This window comes from Dasypus novemcinctus, chromosome 28 (genome assembly GCF_030445035.2).
Source record: "Dasypus novemcinctus isolate mDasNov1 chromosome 28, mDasNov1.1.hap2, whole genome shotgun sequence".
NCBI lineage: Eukaryota > Metazoa > Chordata > Mammalia > Cingulata > Dasypodidae > Dasypus > Dasypus novemcinctus.
In genome coordinates, this window is record NC_080700.1 from 14,746,475 (window position 1) to 14,764,157 (window position 17,683).

At 43.0% G+C, this 17,683-nt stretch overlaps 1 pseudogene; it reads left to right on the forward strand.

The window, feature by feature from the left end:
* Positions 1-237: 237 nt before the first annotated feature.
* On the forward strand, positions 238-791 carry LOC131276421 (ras-related protein Rab-2A pseudogene; annotated as a pseudogene).
* Positions 792-17,683: the final 16,892 nt, after the last annotated feature.

Here is a 17,683-nt window from a genome sequence, read left to right on the forward strand (position 1 = left end):
ATTTCTATTACTAGTAATCTTAACTTGGGGAACTCTACTTTGCCCGAAAGTGATACTGATAGAGTAGGCTCCGCAGGTGTCAGTTTGTCCACCTCCTCCGTGGCCCCTCATTCAAGGCAGCTGGCGGCGGTGGGCAAGGCCTGGAGATTGGAGGGTGTGGTGCGAGGGTGAGAGGTGTGTAGGAGTAGCAGCAGCAGGAGGAGGAACCCTGTGCCCTAGCACCAGGCGGCCCTGGCCATGGGGTATGCTTATCTCTTCAGGTACTTTAGGCGACACAGGTGTTGGTAAATCATGCTTACTGCTACAGTTTACAGACCAGAAGTTTGAGCCAGTGCATGGCCTTACAATTGGTGTAGAGTTCTGTGCTCTAATGATAACAATTGATGGAAAACAGATAAAACTTCAAATACGGTATACAGCAGGGCAGGAATCCTTTCATTCCATCACAAGGTCATATTACAGAGGTGCAGCAGATGGAGCTTTGCACAAGAACTTGGGCTTATCTTCATGGAAACTTCTGCTAAGACTGCTTTCAATATAGAAGAGGCATTTATTTAAACAACAAAACAATTATAAAAAATTCAAGGAGTCTTTAAGATTAATGAGACAAATGGCTTTAAAATTGGCCTTCAGCATGCTGCTACTAGGTGATGCATGCATGCGGTCAGGGAGGACAGAAGGCCAGGGGAGGCTGATGCTGAGTCTGTTTTTACTGTCTAGCTGCCCGTGGTTCTACTCACTTGTTCTTTCACCTTCTCTCTTGCCCATCAGAGATATGAAACTATTCAAAATGGCTTTATGTCACAGTAGACTTTAATCCTCCAAATTCTGGTATAATTTTGAGTAAATGGTTACTATGCACTTGAAAACACAGATTTTGGAGATTGTATTCATACCTATTTGTGTTTGATTTCTAGGTAAATTGATGTGATTATTTTTGTCAAATGTTGTCTTGTGCCCTTGACTATGAACTGAATTGTTTAAAACACTACCATGCCATCTTGAATATTTTAAATCAGTTTGTTGTAGCTAGATTTCCCAACACCTTTTATTACCTAATGTTTACTATCATAGAGCTGTCCTCAAATTGTCAATTTTCATGTAGGGAAGCATCTACAGGACGTTGAAATAGGAAATGTCTTCATGAACTTCACTTCCAAAGCACAAGCTATAAAAAATAAATAAATAAATGGGACTTCCTCAAAATTAAAGCCTTTTTCACCTCAAAAGAGTTTATCAAGAAAGTGAAAAGACAGCCTACCCAATGAGAGAAAATATTTGGTAACCATATATCTGATAGGAGCTTAATATCCAGCATTTAGATAGAAATCCTATATTTTGAAAAAAAAAAAAGATAACCCATTTAAAAAATGTGCAAGAGATTTGAGCAGATGCTTCTCCAAAGAAGAAATTCAAATGGCTAAAAAGCACATGAAAAGATACTCAACATCACTTGCTATTAAGGAAATCCCAACCAAAATTACGAGATATCATCTTACTCCCATTAGACTGGTGGCTATTAAAAACACAGAAGAGTGCAAGTGTTGGATAGGATGGTTCCTATCCATCCACTGCTGGTGGAAATGTAGAAGGATCCCGCCATTCTGGAGGACAGTTTGGCAGTTCCTAAAAAAACTAACTATAGATTTGCCATATGACCCAGCAATTCCACTGCTGGGTATATATCCAGAAGAACTGAAAACAAGGCCATGAACTGATATATGCACACCAATGTTCATAGCGGCATTATTCACTATTGCCAAAAGTTGGAATCAACCCAAATACTCATCAACAGATGAATGGATAAACAAAATGTAGTTTGTACATGCAATGGAATACTACTTAGCTGTAAGAAGGAATACAGTACTAACACATGGAATAACATGGATAAATCTTGAGAACTTTATGTTGAGTGAGGCAAGCTAAGCATTGAAGGACAACTACTACATGACCTTTCTGATATGAATTAAGCAAATCAAGCAAATTAAGCAAATCTCTGTCTCAGAGAACTAGGGACTGGATGATAGGCTTACAGGAGATTGCGGGGGAGAGGAAGGTTGTGAGCTGATGCCTACGTGGGTGAAATCTATGATAATATGGAGGTAAGTAGTTGTGCAGTGAAGGGATAAGTCGGGGCATAGGGATACTATTGTGTGGGGCTTTGCAGGCTTGAGGGGGGCTAGGGTTGGGGAGGATGGGTCCGATGGTCCAAGGAATTGGGGGGAGGGTTGAGGGCAGCAGGTGAACATGGAAGATTGTCAGGTATGTGGTTGAAACTAAAATGTTGACAAAACTCTTTAGAAAATATAAGGAAAGGATACTGATTTAAGGTGTTTGACAGGGGGCATCTGGCACAAGGTGCACCTGGGGCAGGCTTCTAGGGAGTGTGTGAGTGTTCATCTTGTCATATTGTGTTATATCAGTGGGTGGAGACACATACAATGAGTGGGAAAGTGTTGTACCCCCATCCTGGGGAGGACTGATGTCCTCAAACAGAGGAAAGGGTGTATCTTGAGAGCATGGGTGGCTCTCAATGGGGGAGGACAGACTAGTGTGTCACACCCTCAGTGTTGCTGCAAGTATCTATGAATCTTGTCCTTCAAGCAGTGAAGCTTGGTTGTCACCATGGACCCTGAGGGGAGAGGGAGAGAGGAATAGAATAGCTGGAAGAGGGGGTAACTGGGGGACAATGGAAGTGTTCTGCATGATCCTTCAATGATGGGCACAGGTCATGATAAATATCATGAAAATTTTATAAAAGTGTATAGTTTAAAATGTAAACCATAATGTAACCAAAAACTTTTAAAAGTGTACAATCTAAAATGTAAACCATAATGTAACCATGTTAGTAGCCCATGTTTCAATATTTGTACACCAGTTGTAGCAAATGTAACATTCACATGTAAAAAGATCATTGCTGGAAAAGGGAGATAAGGGCTTGATGGTGGGCATACGGGAGTCCCCTATATTTCATATGTGAGTTTACTGTGACCAAAACCTTCTTGAAGACATAATTTAAAAAAAATTTTTTTAAGGATATAGACACTGAGGAAGAAATGGAAGAGATTGCCTTGTCACTATACATACAGGGCAACACCTATTACAGTGATGAAAGACAAAATATTAAATAAAGTTTTATGGTATTTTTCATTTTTTAATACCCCAATTTACTTTTTACTTTATTTTAGTTTTCCTAAATTACTATGTATTCCACTTCTAATCTTTAAACCTATCATTACTATTTCATTTTCCTACTAATTGAATTTGGCAATATATTAGGCTTCATTTTTTAAGAAGTTTTGGAACACAAGAGGGGTTGAACTATGGCAGGGGAGGAGCATTGGTGTGGGATGTCACTGAAGGGGGATGCATGTGTGGGAGGGAGTTCTCCAGGGCATGCATATAGGGTATATAGATATGTTAAGATGTTTGTTGGGTATTGTCATAGTGGGGAGAATTACACATCGCAACTGAGGAAGTGCTGAGTTCCCACCCTGGGGAGTTCTGTCACATTCTCCAATGGAACAGCAACAATCGTCCAAGTGCAAGGGCAAGAAGAAGGATGGTCCAATGATGCGTCCTTGATACTGATGACTATGCTTATAAGCCTGTGTGCTGGAAATTTCAACTAGGCCTAGAGCTGCAGGGTGCCTAAGAGTTACCTCCTGGTGGTGGACTTGGCCCAGTTGTTAGAGCATCTGTCTACCACATGGAAGGCCCAAGGTTCAGACCCCGGGCCTCCTTGACGCACATGGAGCTGGCCCATGCACAGTGCTGATGCATGCAAGGAGTGCTGTGCCATGCAGGGGTGTCCCCTGCATAGGGGAGCCCCACACGAAAGGAGTGTGCCCTGTAAGGAGAGCCGCCCAGTGTGAAAGAAAGCGCAGCCTGCCCAGGAATGGTGCCACACACACAGAGAGCTGACACAAGATGACGCAACAAAAAAAACACAGATTCCTGTGCCACTGACAACAGAAGCGGACAAAGATGATGCAGCAGATAGACACAGAGAGCAGACAACCAGGGTGGGGAGAAGGGGAGAGAAACAAATAAATAAATCTTTAAAAAAAAAAGAGTTACCTCCTGGGAGTCTCCATAATGCTCAAATATGACCACTTTTTAAGCCAAACTGAGCATGTAAATGCATTACCTTTCCCCCAGCATGGGACATGACTCCCGCAGATGAACCTCCCTGGTGCTGAGGGAATACTACCAAGCACCAGATGGTGATGCATCTAGAAAAAGACCTTGAATAAAAGGGGGAAATGGTAAAGACAAATGAGTTTATATGACTAAGAGACTTCAAAATGAGTCGGAGTGTCATCATAGGGGTCGCACTTAGGCACAGATCAGCAGGATCCCAGGACAGCCAAAGTAGATAAAACCTAGGTGCTTCTGAAGGCTACAGAGACACCTTGGTCCTATGGTCATGGCAGATGGCTCTGGAGTTCAGTGCCTTGCCAGTGGGCCTTACTTTGGAATTTGTGCTCCTGAGTATGATGGAATTGGACTCAGATGTAACCTTTCTACACATGCCTCTTCTGTCACTTTTACCAAACCTGTGGTTGGTGCTGGGTTTGGTGTATGCTCAGGAGACTTGAATCTCTGGACTGATCATGTGCCAGCTGGGCCCTGAACCTCGGCAGAGTTGCAATACATACTCTCTGGTTCATTGGACTTAGGTCAGCTCAGGAGCTGAGGATGGTCAATCACCACACCAGGGAACTGAGAAAATCTATAGCTGCAAGCAGGAGAATCCCACCCTTCAGCCATGTGGGATCTAAGCCTCCTCTTGATTTAGAGGTGAAGTGGACATCACCATCTCAGGGTCCATAGGATGGAGGAATAAAATATGGCTTAGAGTAGACTTACTGATATTCAACTATAGAACTATTGTGATTCTAGCAATGGAAGAAATTGTATTATTGATATGGAGACAGTGGCCATGGGACGTGCCAAGGGCAGGGAGAGGAAGAAGTGTGATATGGGGGCATTTTTGGGACTTGGAGTTGTCCTGAGTGATATTGCAAGGACAGATGCAGGACATGATATATCCTGCCATAACTCTTCTGAATGGGCTGGTGAAGAATGTAAACTACAATGTAAACTATAATCCATGCTGTGTAGCCATGCTCCAAAATGTATTCATCAAATGCAATGAATGTGCCACATAGATGAAAGAGGTTGTTGCTGTGGGAGGAGTGTGTGTGTGGGGGAGAGTGGGGTATATGGGAATCTCGTATATTTTTTAATGTAACATTTTGTGTGCTCAATGTATCTTTTAAAAAAAGACAATAAAATAAATTTTTAAAATGTCAATTTTCAAATCTATAAGGAAAAACAGAAGTATCCTTCTAATTTTGTATTTATCATCTCCTTTCTGTATATATAGTTTAAAATCCTGCTTGGGTGGAATGCCAAGCTTGAATTCCTTATTGCATTTACATAAATTCTATACTGTTAAGAGCTTAAAGGTACAGAAGCACTGTTAGGAATGTCTTGTGTGCTGAATTTTAAACTTTCTGACATTGTTCACCTTTTCTTGTCACTAGTCCAAGAAAAAAGATATCTATATTACTCAAGGCTATGTATGTGTTTAACCTCTTTTAATGCTAAAAGTTTGTAATTTGTCCACAATTTGCTTAAGACCTCTTCAGAAAAGAATATGTTTGCCTTAATGAATACTGTTGGTTAAAAATGCAGAATAAGAGTGACAAGGGCAGAAGCAAGGAAACCCTACATCTAAGCAACTCCAAGCAGAACGAGTATCCACATTTAGATGGCACATTGTGAGGACTTTATCTTTGAAGTCCTATAATATAATAATGTTTTTTCTTTTATTCGCATGATTTTTAGGTTTATTTTTCATGCAGGACAGATTTTCAACCTTGATGTTCAGTGACAATGTAAATTTTTTCTTTCAGTGGCAACCTATAATAATATTTAAAATATGGTAAGAATCTTGTCTTTTTGAACAGGACATGACCATAAATCTATCAAATGGAAAATACTATTAAAAGTAGAAAAGTTTTAGTAATTTATTCAATATGGTAGTTTTATTTTCTCCTTGGCCTGTAATGAAATTGCTATAGCAGTGCAAGATAAAAGTATCAAATATACTGATACTTTCTTTTTGTCCATGGTTTCAAGGTCTCTCTCTCTCTCTCTCTCTCTCTCTCTCTCTCTCTCTCTCTCTCTCTCTCTCTCTCTTTCTTTCTTTCTTTCTTTCTTTCTTTCTTTCTTTCTTTTTCTCTTTTCCCTCTTTCTCTTTTTTCCTTCTTTCTTCTTTTCTATTCAAATTTTGCTTTTTCCCCTTTGCAGCTCTTAAATTTAAATTGGCTTTCTTGTAAACAGCATACAGTTACAACAATTATCTAATGCATCAAACTTTTTTTTCAGATTTTTATATAATAAACCTTTGCAGTAGCTTTTTCTGTAAAAGCTCAAAACTGGAAACTTTCCAAGTAATAATGTACAGGTAAATACATAAATACCTGGTGTTCTAAGAAACCATTAGAAAAGCACTCAGCAACAACATCAATGAATGCCTCATAGCCACTAAAAAGGGTGCAATCCCAAATAAGTATAGGGATTAAAACTTTTTTTTTTTTAATTTTTTTATTTTTTATTGACTTTGTAATAATATTACATTAAAAATATATATGTGAGGTCCCATTCAACCCCACCCCCCCACCCCCCCTCTCCGCCCCCCCAACAACACTTGTTCCCATCATCATGACACATCCATTGGATTTGGTAAGTACATCTTTGGGCACCTCTGCACCTCATATACATTGGTTCACATCATGGCCCATACTCTCCTCTATTCCATCATGTAGGCCCTGTGAGGATTTACAATGTCCGGTGATTACCTCTGAAGCACCATCCAGGGCAGCTCCATGTCCCGAAGACGCCTCCACCTCTCATCTCTTCCTGCCTTTCCCCATACCCTTTGTCCATTATGTCCACTTTTCCCATAGGGATTAAAACTTAACAAAAGTATATACTGTACAATTCAATTTTTATAAATTCTCAAAGATGGAGACTAAATAAGAACAAACAAAAATCAATATCAGTTGATGTCTTTGGACAGAGTAGGAAGTAAGAATGAATTGAAGGTAGGAATTAAGTATGTATGTTTAATGGGTATGCACATACGTGATTACTTACCAAACTGGAAATAATAAATATATGCAATTTATTGCATGTAATTTATATCTCAATAAAACTGTTGCAAATAAACAAATGAAGGCATCTTGCAGAAGTAGCAAGAGAGAGATAATGTCATGTGAAATATCAGAGACTCCGACAAATTAGTCAACACGAACCCTGAAAATCTATATGCTCTTTAAGTAAAGATTGGAATGCAGCAAAATCACACCAGTATTGAGAGAGGGCTTCTGAAGCCTAACTCAGAATGTCACAAGATGTGCTTTTGCTGGTTCATGGGAGCAGTCTCAGTGGGGAGCCCAGGCCCAGACGCTGGGACTTCTCACCAGCGATGAGCTCTTCAGCAGAGCACACAGCTCCTCTATTCTGCTCAGAGTTTGTTCACCTGAAAAATGGCAGTGACATTGCCACTGGATTCACATGTTTTGTGTTATCTGTTAAAAAAAATAAAAAACAAAAAGAACATCAGCATATTAATCATAGTGCATTAAATTCCTTGTTTATATATTTTTATTTTGGGAAGCGGAATTGGCCCAGTGGTTAGGGCATCTGTCTACCACATGGGAGGTCCGTGGTTCAAACCCCAGGCCTCCTTGACCCGTGGGGAGCTGGCCCATGTGCTTTGCTGATGCGCACAAGGAGTGCCGTGCCATGCAGGGGTTTCCCCTGGGTAGAGGAGCCGTATGCACAAGGAGTGTGCCCCATTAAGGAGAGCCATCCAGTGCAAAAGGAAGTGCAGCCTGCCCTAGAATGGCACTGTGCACACGGAGAACAGGTGCAACAAGATGACGCAACAAAAAGAAACAGAAATTCCCGTGCCGCTAACAACAACAGAAGCGGACAAAGAACACGCAGCAAATAGACACAGAGAACAGACAACTGGGGCTGGGGGGGAAGGGGAGAGAAATAAATAAAAAATCTTTAAAAATATATATATATATTTTTTTATTTTAATTCCTGTATCTGGATCACATATTAGTCTCATTTGAGTAGTTGTGAAGAATTCTTTCTTGCTTTTTGATTTACTCTAAAAATTTTGTAGAAAGTTAGATATGTTGTGTTAGAGAGTAGATATTGTTATATCATTTTTATGTTATTATTAATTGTAGTGTTCATTCCTTTATTGCTGCTTCAGTGTGATCACCCCCACCTTCTGCTAAGCTCTACTGTGGGGTTGTCTGAGTCGAGCCAGACCTGACATGGAGGTTGTTGTTGCCATGTCTACCTGAGTTGATTTTTTTCTGCTCTGGCCACCAAAATGTTAGTTTCTACTACTGATAACTTGTTTTTTTCTGCCTTTTTGACTTGGGATTGTTCTTTGTGCCCTCTGCAGAGAGCGTTCCCCCTTTCAGCTCTCCCAGCTGAAAGTCCCTGTGTCCCTGGCCCTCCTCCTCAGCGGGCAGTTGAGGAATTAGCACAGGTTCCTGTTCCTGAGGGGAGAGTTTTGCTTTTCCCATCTCTTCCCTCAAACAACTGGAGTGGTTTTCCTTCCCTCAGTGTCTTCTGTGACTCAGTGCCTGTCCTGGGGAAAACGTTTTTTTCCTGAGGGAAGGTAGAGGAGGCGGTGAGAGAGTTTGGGTAGTAGAATCTAATCCCTCCCAGTTTCTACGGGATTTCACCTGTAGGATAAAGGCCATGGTGATTGCCCCCATCAGATTATTTCATCTGCAGTGGAGCTGGGGAGGTGGGTCTGTGCACTTTTCAGCAGAGGCTGCCCTTCCTCTCCCCCAGGCAGCACCACCAGGAAGGGGGGAACATGGTGCCAATTCTCCCTAATGCTGGGTGAATCCTTCTAGACATGTGGCTGTTGGTCTTATGCCTTGATCACACTGTCTTAAGAAATTGATTACAAATGCCAGTGTGATCTTCTATTAGTGTAAATCCCATCTGCTGACATCTCCCCTAGGTAAACTGCTGATATCTCCCACAGGTAAACTAATGTTTAGGTACTCTTTCTGCTTGCAAGCTTAAATCCCTGTGATTTCAATTACCTGATGTACTGAACTCAACTAGTTAATTTGCAGTTTGTTCAGTTTTTGTAGTTGTTGATTTGCTGTTTTTGTAGAAATAATAGTAATTGTTGGATTCAGACTTGGCCAGTGTTTAGGGCGTCCGTCTACCACATGGGGTCCACAGTTCAAACCCCGGGCCTCCTTGGCCCGTGTGGAGCTGGCCCATGCACAGTGCTGATGCGCACATGGAGTGCTGTGCCACGCAGGGATGTCCCCCGTGTAAGGGAGCCCCACGCACAAGGAATGCGCCCCATATGGGGAGCTGCCCAGTGTGAAAGAAAGTGCAGCCTGCCCAGGAATGGCACCACGCACACGGACAGCTGACACAAGATGACACAACAAAAAGAAACACAGTTTCCTGTGCCTCTGACAACAGCAGAAACGGATAAAGAAGATGATGCAGAAAATAGGCAGAACAGACAACCGGGGTGGGGGGCGGGGAGAAGGGGAGGAAAATTAATAAATCTTTAAAAAAAAATAGAAATTCTTTTCTCTGAGTATTAGACTTCTTTTTAATATCTGGAAACTATAAATAGTCTTAATATATATCAGCAGGTGAATAAACATATTGAGCTCTTTGCATATATTTGAATACTAGGAATATAACTCAGAATAATGAATGGTACTCACAAGCACATGGATGCATTACTGAAAAGTATACTGAGTGATAGAAGGTAAAGAAATAAATCCAAGTACTTTATAATTCAATTTATTTAAATTCTGGAAGATACAAACTAATCCACTGTAACATAAAGAAGATCAGTAGTTATCTTGGGACATGGCAGTGGGTTGGAAGAGGAGGTTGGGGGAATTACAGAGGCAAGGGAGAACTTGTAATGGTGTTGGGTGTACACACTTTCTTGAGTGTGAACCTAGACTCAAATCTCCCCTGCAGAGTGCCCTCTAGGACCACACTGAGCTGGGATCTTGTGCAGACAGAAGCATCAGAGGGCATATTTTGCCATTGGGAGTTTTCTCTAAGGGTCTGTGTTTCTCCTTCCCTCCCAGTGATCAATTGTTCTGACTCATCAGTGTCCCTGTGGATGCCCAAGAGTCCAGCTACTGAGAGGAGAGTGAGCAAGTTCAGTGCCCACGGGTCTCTGGATCCCAGAGAAGCTTGCAGATGCTGGGCAGCTACAATTGCACTACTGAACCCCACTGTAGCTCAGTCACCAATGGGCAGGACTCCTGTCTAGGACAGTTCTAGGTGCCACTTACAGCCAACAACCTGAATGCTCAAGATGGAAGATTTGCTATGGGACCCACTTGGCAGGGAAGAAGGTAGGAGCCCAGGCCTACAGCTGCCTTTGGACCAGGACTGAGTGCAGGGGGCTTTCAGGAATCCCAAGGCCAGGCTCAGGACCAGGGTAGGTGCAGGGGGTACAGGGGGAGTCAGAAGCATGTATCTCAGAGACAAGAACAAGGGGCAGGTGAGGGGCAGCTCAAGACCAGACTACTGAGCCAAAATGCAGGTACAGGGCAGGTACAAGGGGAGCTCTGGATCATGGAGTCCAGGGACCTGGACTGGGGTCAGGTGGGGGGAGAGTAATGGGCCACTGAGCCCAGGGGCCAGGAACATGGACAGGTGCGGGGAAGCTCAGCACTACTGAGTCCAAAACACAGGTCCTGGAGCAGTTGGAGGGAGAGCTTGGGACCACGAACCCTAGTGTCCAGGGCCCAGGCAGGGCAGAAGGCGTCAGGAGCATGGAGTCCAGGAGCCAGGACCAGGTTTGGGGCAAGGGAGCTCAAAAATCATGAGGCCAGGGCCAAGGCCAGGGCCAGGAGACACTCCAGGCTGTGTAGCTGAGTGGCCAGGAGCAGGGGAAGTAGAAGGTAGAAGCCCTCACCTCAGGAGCCAGGATCAGGGCAGGGGCAGAGGGGCTCAGGGCCCTTAAGTCCCAGGTCAGAACCAGGACAAAGTGCTGGGGGCAGGAGGAGCAAATAGTCTAGGGGACAGGACCAAGAGCTTGTGCAGGAGGTATAAGGGGACTTCTTTTTAGCATCTGGAGTTTCTTCTTACGATTTCACTCTTTATCCTATTGAAAGCATAAGATAAACCTGGTCTTGATTCTGCTTACATGGCCTAAAATACAGGTTCAGGGAGCAGATGTGGCTCAAGCAGTCGAGCGCCTACATCCCATGTGGGACCTCCTGGTTCAGTTTGATGCTTCCTAAAGAAAACAAACAGATGAGAAGCAAACAACAAGCAAAAACAATGACTAGACAGTCTTATGGGAGTAAGATGGTATCACGTTTTGATTTGCATTTCCTTAATAGCTAGTGATTTTGAGCATTTTTTCATGTGTTTTTTAACCATTTGTATATCTTCTTTGGAGAAGCGTCTGTTCAAATGTTTTTCCCATTTTTTAAATGTGTTGTTTGTCTTTTTATTTTCAAGACATAGGAGTTCTTTATATATACAGGATATAAGTCTCCTATCAGATATATGGTTACCAAATATTTTCTCCCATTGTATATGCTCTCTTTTCACTTTGTTGACAAACTCCTTTGAGGTGAAAAAGGCTTTAATTTTGAGGAAGCACCGAGGAATTACTACCAAACACCAGCTGATGATGTAACTAGAAGAAGACCTTGAATAAAGGGGTCAACTCAGACCAGCAGAATATCTCAGCCTACATGTAATATCAGCTGTTAAAAATGCTTTTTGACTTTGGATAAAAGGGGGAAATGGAAAGGACAAATGAGTTTATATGGCTATGAGTCCCCAAAAAAGAGTTGGAAGGTCATCAGAGGGGTAATGTTTATGCATGCCTCAGCAGGGTACCAGAGACAGCCAAAGTAGATAGAACTCCAGGTACTGGTTCTTCTGAGGGGTACAGAGACCCACAGGTTGTATGATCATGGCAGATGACTCTGGAGTTCAGTGCCATGTCAGTTGGCCCTACTTTGGAGTTTGTGTTCCTGAGTGTGATGGTGTTGGACTCAGATATGACCTTTCTACACATGCCTCTTCTCTTTTACCGGACCTGTGGTTGGCATTGGGGCATTGGGGTTTGTGTATACTCAGGAGACCTGGATGTCTGGATTGTCCATGTGACATCCAGGCTGACAGGCCAGCCCTGAGCCTCAGCAGACTTTCAACTCCTACTTTCTGATTTATTGGACTTACCCTGGCCAGTGAACAGGGAGGTAAAGGAGGTCAACCACCACACCAGGGAGCCAAGAGTGCCTTCAACTGCAAGCAGGAGAATTGCATCCAACATCCATATGGAATCTAAGCCCCCTCTTGATGTAGAGGGGGACTGGACATAACCATCCCAGGGTCCACAGGATGGAGGAATAGAGTATGGGTTAGAGTGGACTTACTGGTGTTCTGCTGTGGAACTATTGTGATTAGCAATGGAAGAAATTGTAGCACTGATGTGGAGAAAGTGGCCACAGTAGCTGCTGAGGGTAGGAGAGGGAAGAAGAGAGAAAATGTGGGGGCATTTTCAGGATTTGGAGTTGTCCTGGGTGGTGCTGCAGGGATAGACACTGGACATTGTGTGTCCAGCCCACTGGGTGGGCTGGGGGAGAGTACAGACTACAGTGTGGACCACTGCCCATGTGGGGCAGCAGTGCTCCAGAATGTGTTCACCAGCTGCAGTGAATGTGCCACGATGATGGAAGAGGTTGTTGATGTGGGAGTAGTGAGGTGAGGAGGGTGGGGAGTATATGGGGACCTCATATTTTTTTAGTGTAGAAAATAAAGAAGAAAAAAATGACTAGACAATGAGAAAAACAAGCAGAAAACAAGTCAACAATGAGCTAACAATGAGCAAAACATTGAGCAAAAACAGACAAGGGAGCCAAATCAGTGGAAAAGAAACAAAAGAAAACAAAAGATAGAGGGTCAGTGAAATTTTATTAATGCACTTAAATATGGGTATTTTCATTGATAAATAAAAGGTATAAAGTTATGTGAAACAAACAATGTATACCAAACGGCATCTGCATGAATAAACACAATCAAATGTCAAACTCAAAATCAATGCACCAAACTGGGAGATGTGGAAATATGTCACCCCTGGAAAATGCACTTTAACCTTCAGCACAATGTCCTCAGTGACAAAATTCACTCCCATGTGGATTTCATTTTCCTGCCTGCACCTCCCCTCACAGTACCCTCATGCGTGACTTCCTGAATGCCTCATGGTGACCCTAACCTTGGAACATGACTTAGGATGTTCTTCTGAATCTCCAAATCCTGGCATAAGCATTTGTGACTTCAGTGCCCAGGCCAGCTCCTTTTCACCTCACATTGCTGCCTCCCCAGCTTGGAAGCAGATGAAGGCCTAACAAAATTTATTATTTAATCTTTAACTAATATTTTTGAAAAGCCAGGTTGCAATATGTTGAGTGCCTGTTCTGATCAGTATATGAGGTAGAAAGACATATTCAGAGATGAGTGGACCTAAGTTAGTCAATGTTCAGGGATGGCTGATGGTGAGTGGGGCTGGCCTGCCCAGCAGCACAGGAGGGGCCAGGGCGAGTGGTGCTGGGTGGTCTCGGTGGTCAGCGGGGAGGGCATACCCTGGGCTTTTCTGACTCCACCACTAAAGTTACTAGTGAAAATATAAAACAGCTCTGCCAATTTACTGACATTTCACACATGAAGTAATAAGCGAGGAATGACATCAACAAATTGGAAAAAGTGGCACCAAACATCCTTTCTTCCACTGACACTGCAAAAACCAACCCAAATCCACTATACTCAATATTTTTAGAGTATACATACATATTATAAATATGTACATGTTATATATTCCATATATATGAAATGGACACATGCAAATACATATATGTATATATGTATATATATCTGTACAATCCCTGGGAGCAGAGGCACAATGAACATACTCCCTCTGACTCCCCATTCAACACATTACCTGCCCGGCAGTAAAGAGACCTGTACAGTTCAGGGAGGGGCAGTCCAGGGAAAGGACTGCCTGTCACAGGCTCAGCAGCCTCCTCCTCCCAAGGACAAGGACCTCCCTTTATCCCCTTTATTTTACATACAAAGTTGCCTCCCAAATGCAAATAACCTCGCAGGTGAACAGATGAGACCACAGCAAACGTTTACTTAAATTCACGTTCCTCCTCAGTCTGGAAAATATTTCCTGGGATCCATGGACCTTATCCCCCAGAACATGAAAGCCTCATGGTTCTTCCTCTTTCTGGTGGCAGCTTCCAGATGTGAGTGTCTCAGGATTCAGACCTGAAGGTAATGGGGTGATGCATCCAAGTACATGACTCACTGCTCTTCTCATCCTCAGGTGTCCTGCACCAGGTACCCCTGAGGGAGTCAGGACCTGATGGTGGAGCCCTCACAGACCCTGTCACTCACCTGCAAAGCCTCTGGATTCTCTTTAACTGACTATAAGACGAATCGGACCCGCCAGGCTCCAGGAGAAAGGCTAGAGTGGGTCGGCAGGATAATTAGTGGTAGAAGTACAAACTATCACCCAACTTCTCAGCCTGGACTCAGCATCACCAGAGACATTTCCAAGAATGAAGTGTATTTAAAACTGATCAGCCTCAGAACTGATTGGGTATCATTGTGTGAGATACACAGTTAGGGGAAATCATTGTGAGCCCAGACAAAATCCTTCCCCGCAGGGCACAGGAGGTGGCTGGGCGGCAGGGTAACCTCATGGCCACCAGCGAGTACTCAGGGCCCATCCCCAGGGCCAGGTTCCGAGAAGCTGGGGAGAAGTTTCTTATCCTTGATTTATCTTCCCTCTTCTTGCTTCTAAACAGGTGACTCCCAGAGCACAGCCATGGCATCTTTTCTAAGTAGTGCTAGTGCAATGATGTACCCAAGATTCAAACACAGACCGATTTCTTGTAATGTTACTAAATGTATATTTAATTACATTCATACATATAGTTCATATATAATTTTATGTAAATTGTGGGAATTGGTCCTCTTGTAAATATGCTTGAAAATATTAACAAAACTTACATTTACCATCCTTATGAGGTTATTTTCCTCAACCTAACTCAAATGTTTGAGAATTCCCAGGCAAATTAAACCCCACCCTCCACCATGTAGAGTTCTATGTCCTCAACTGAAGAAGGAATTGGACAGCCTGGCCCTCTCAAAGGGAAGATTCCCAGTGCCTTATTTTGTTCCCTCCATCTCAATACCATGTGGTATTTGAATCCAATTCCCTGCATGCATATTAAGACCCTTATAATTATGGTTTTATTACATAAAATGCCATCACTGTAACATTCATATAGCTTTTCAATATATAATACTGTGGATATATAAAGATAAAAAGAACAGTTCATAGTGCATAATTTTTTATTCTAATTAACATTCTTGATCCATTTATATTTAACTAAAGTCTTTAATTTTTTTTATGCCTGTGGCAATCAATCATTTGTCATATTCTTTTTCCTTAATATCATCAAATGTTTTCCACAACTTTAAGCTCCCTCTAACAGTTTTCTGTGAATCAGGTAAGGTCATCAGAAAGAACTTGTGGGAAGCGGACATGGCTCAACTGATAGAGCATCCACCTATCATATGGAGGATCCAGGGTTCGATCCCCAGAGCATCCTGACCCATGTGGAAAGCTGCCCACGTGCAGTGCTGCAGTGGGCAAGGAGGGCCCTGCCATGCAGGTGCACCCCCGCATAGGGGTGCCCCATGTGCAAGGAGTGTGTCCCGTAAGGAGAGTCACCCTGGGTGAAAAAAGCACAGCCTACCCAGGAGTGGCACCGCATATTACAAGATGACGCAACAACAACAAACAAAGGGACGCAGTTTCCCAGTTCTGCCAGGTAATGCAAGTGGAGGCAGAAGAAAACACAGAGAATGGACACAGAGTGCAGACAATGGGGGGGGGGGGGGAGAGGGGAGGGAGAGAAAGAAATAAAATAAGTCTAAAAAAAGAAAACAGAGAGAGAAAGAACTTGTGAAACTCTAATCCTCCATCCACATCTCCAGGCTTCCAAAGGCAGAGGTCACTGAAGGGCCCTTACAGGGAGGCTGACCTGATGAGGTGTGGGCTCGCCGTCATGGTCTAGCATTCTGTGGAGCTGAGCATCCCTCAAGCCCCTTTACCTGCTCTGCTTCTGCATGTGCGAAAGAGCTGTCTCATCAGTGGGGCTTGTGTCGAGGAAGGAGAGTTCAAGGTCCCAGGTGTGCAGGCCCCACGGCCAGGGCAGGGCAGGGTAAGCCTTTCAGAACAGGACAGTCCCCTGAAGCAGAGCTGCCTCCTGGTTGTTTTCCTCTCTGAATCCAAGATTCCTGTGGAGAAGCTGGGATATGAGGGGTAGGAGCAGATGGGCAGTGATGGGAATATCATCCAAGGGCCCTGTTCCTCCTTATGGGGCAATGCTTGGCTTGCCGTGTATTTCTGCCCCTCCCTGGGGTAGAGTGCGTAGTTTCCCAGATGTTGCTTACTAAGCTGCATTGTTTTTAACTGCTTATTTCAGAGAACTTCGTTTGTGGGGGAAGACTTTTATTCCGCAGTGAAGGAGGGTAGGCTCTGGACATGAGTTGCTTGAAGAACTCTGCCTCCCTCCACCTTCTACTGGATCCCACCTGTGCCCATAGGATATTAGTTTAATTTGTTTTCACCATGCAGAATAATTTTGTGTTTTTTTAAAAATAGTAAACCTAAGGATGTTTGCAGTGCATTTCTACAATAGTTGCTGTTCCTCTCCCAAAACACCACTGAGGAATAATCTATTATTAGTTCTGTATAGTTTCTGGTATATTATCCCTGTTTTTGGAGAAAAAGTCTGCAAAGAAGTATGGATATGGCCAATGTGAAAATCACTCTAGTAACTTTATCACACTCATAGTTTAGAAATTTATTAACAATTACTAGTTTAATATTTTCACTAACTTGTAAGTGATGTCATGACAAAGGCCCCAACTAGATTTTAGTTTGGGTCCTATGTCTCCTTTTTAGCACCTCTCTGTTTCAAGATTTTAGTAATTTTCTTAGCTCTGTGACGTCAATATTTTGACATGTTGAGTACATTTTGATAATTTGCAGTTTTTCCAGATTCCTTGTATTTGTTGTTCTTGTAAGAATAAGAGCAAGATTGTTCACAGCAATCTACTTATCCATAATGACTGCTAGGTTGCACTGTAATACCCATAAATTGGAAGGAACAAAAACGCCAATCAGCTGGTTAAAAGAGAAACAAATTGAGATATATGGCTATATTGAAACACAACTTACCATTCAAGTCAATGAATGCTTGATATGCAACAACAAAACAATGAAGTACAACTATGCTGAATGAAGAAATCTAAATGAGTAAAGTCCCTTAAGAGTTTTTTCTTCCTGGGAAGAACAGGACATCCACAGCTCTCACCCTGACTCAGATGCTGTTTCCAAGTTTGAGTCCAGGGCTAGTGTGATCAAGAGGTAGTGCTTCCTTCTTTTGCTTACCCTCCACTCATGAAATTGAGGCATGATCTTGGGTGTGGCCCCCTGAGGAGATCCCTTTTTGGCTCATGAGGCTGTTTCCAA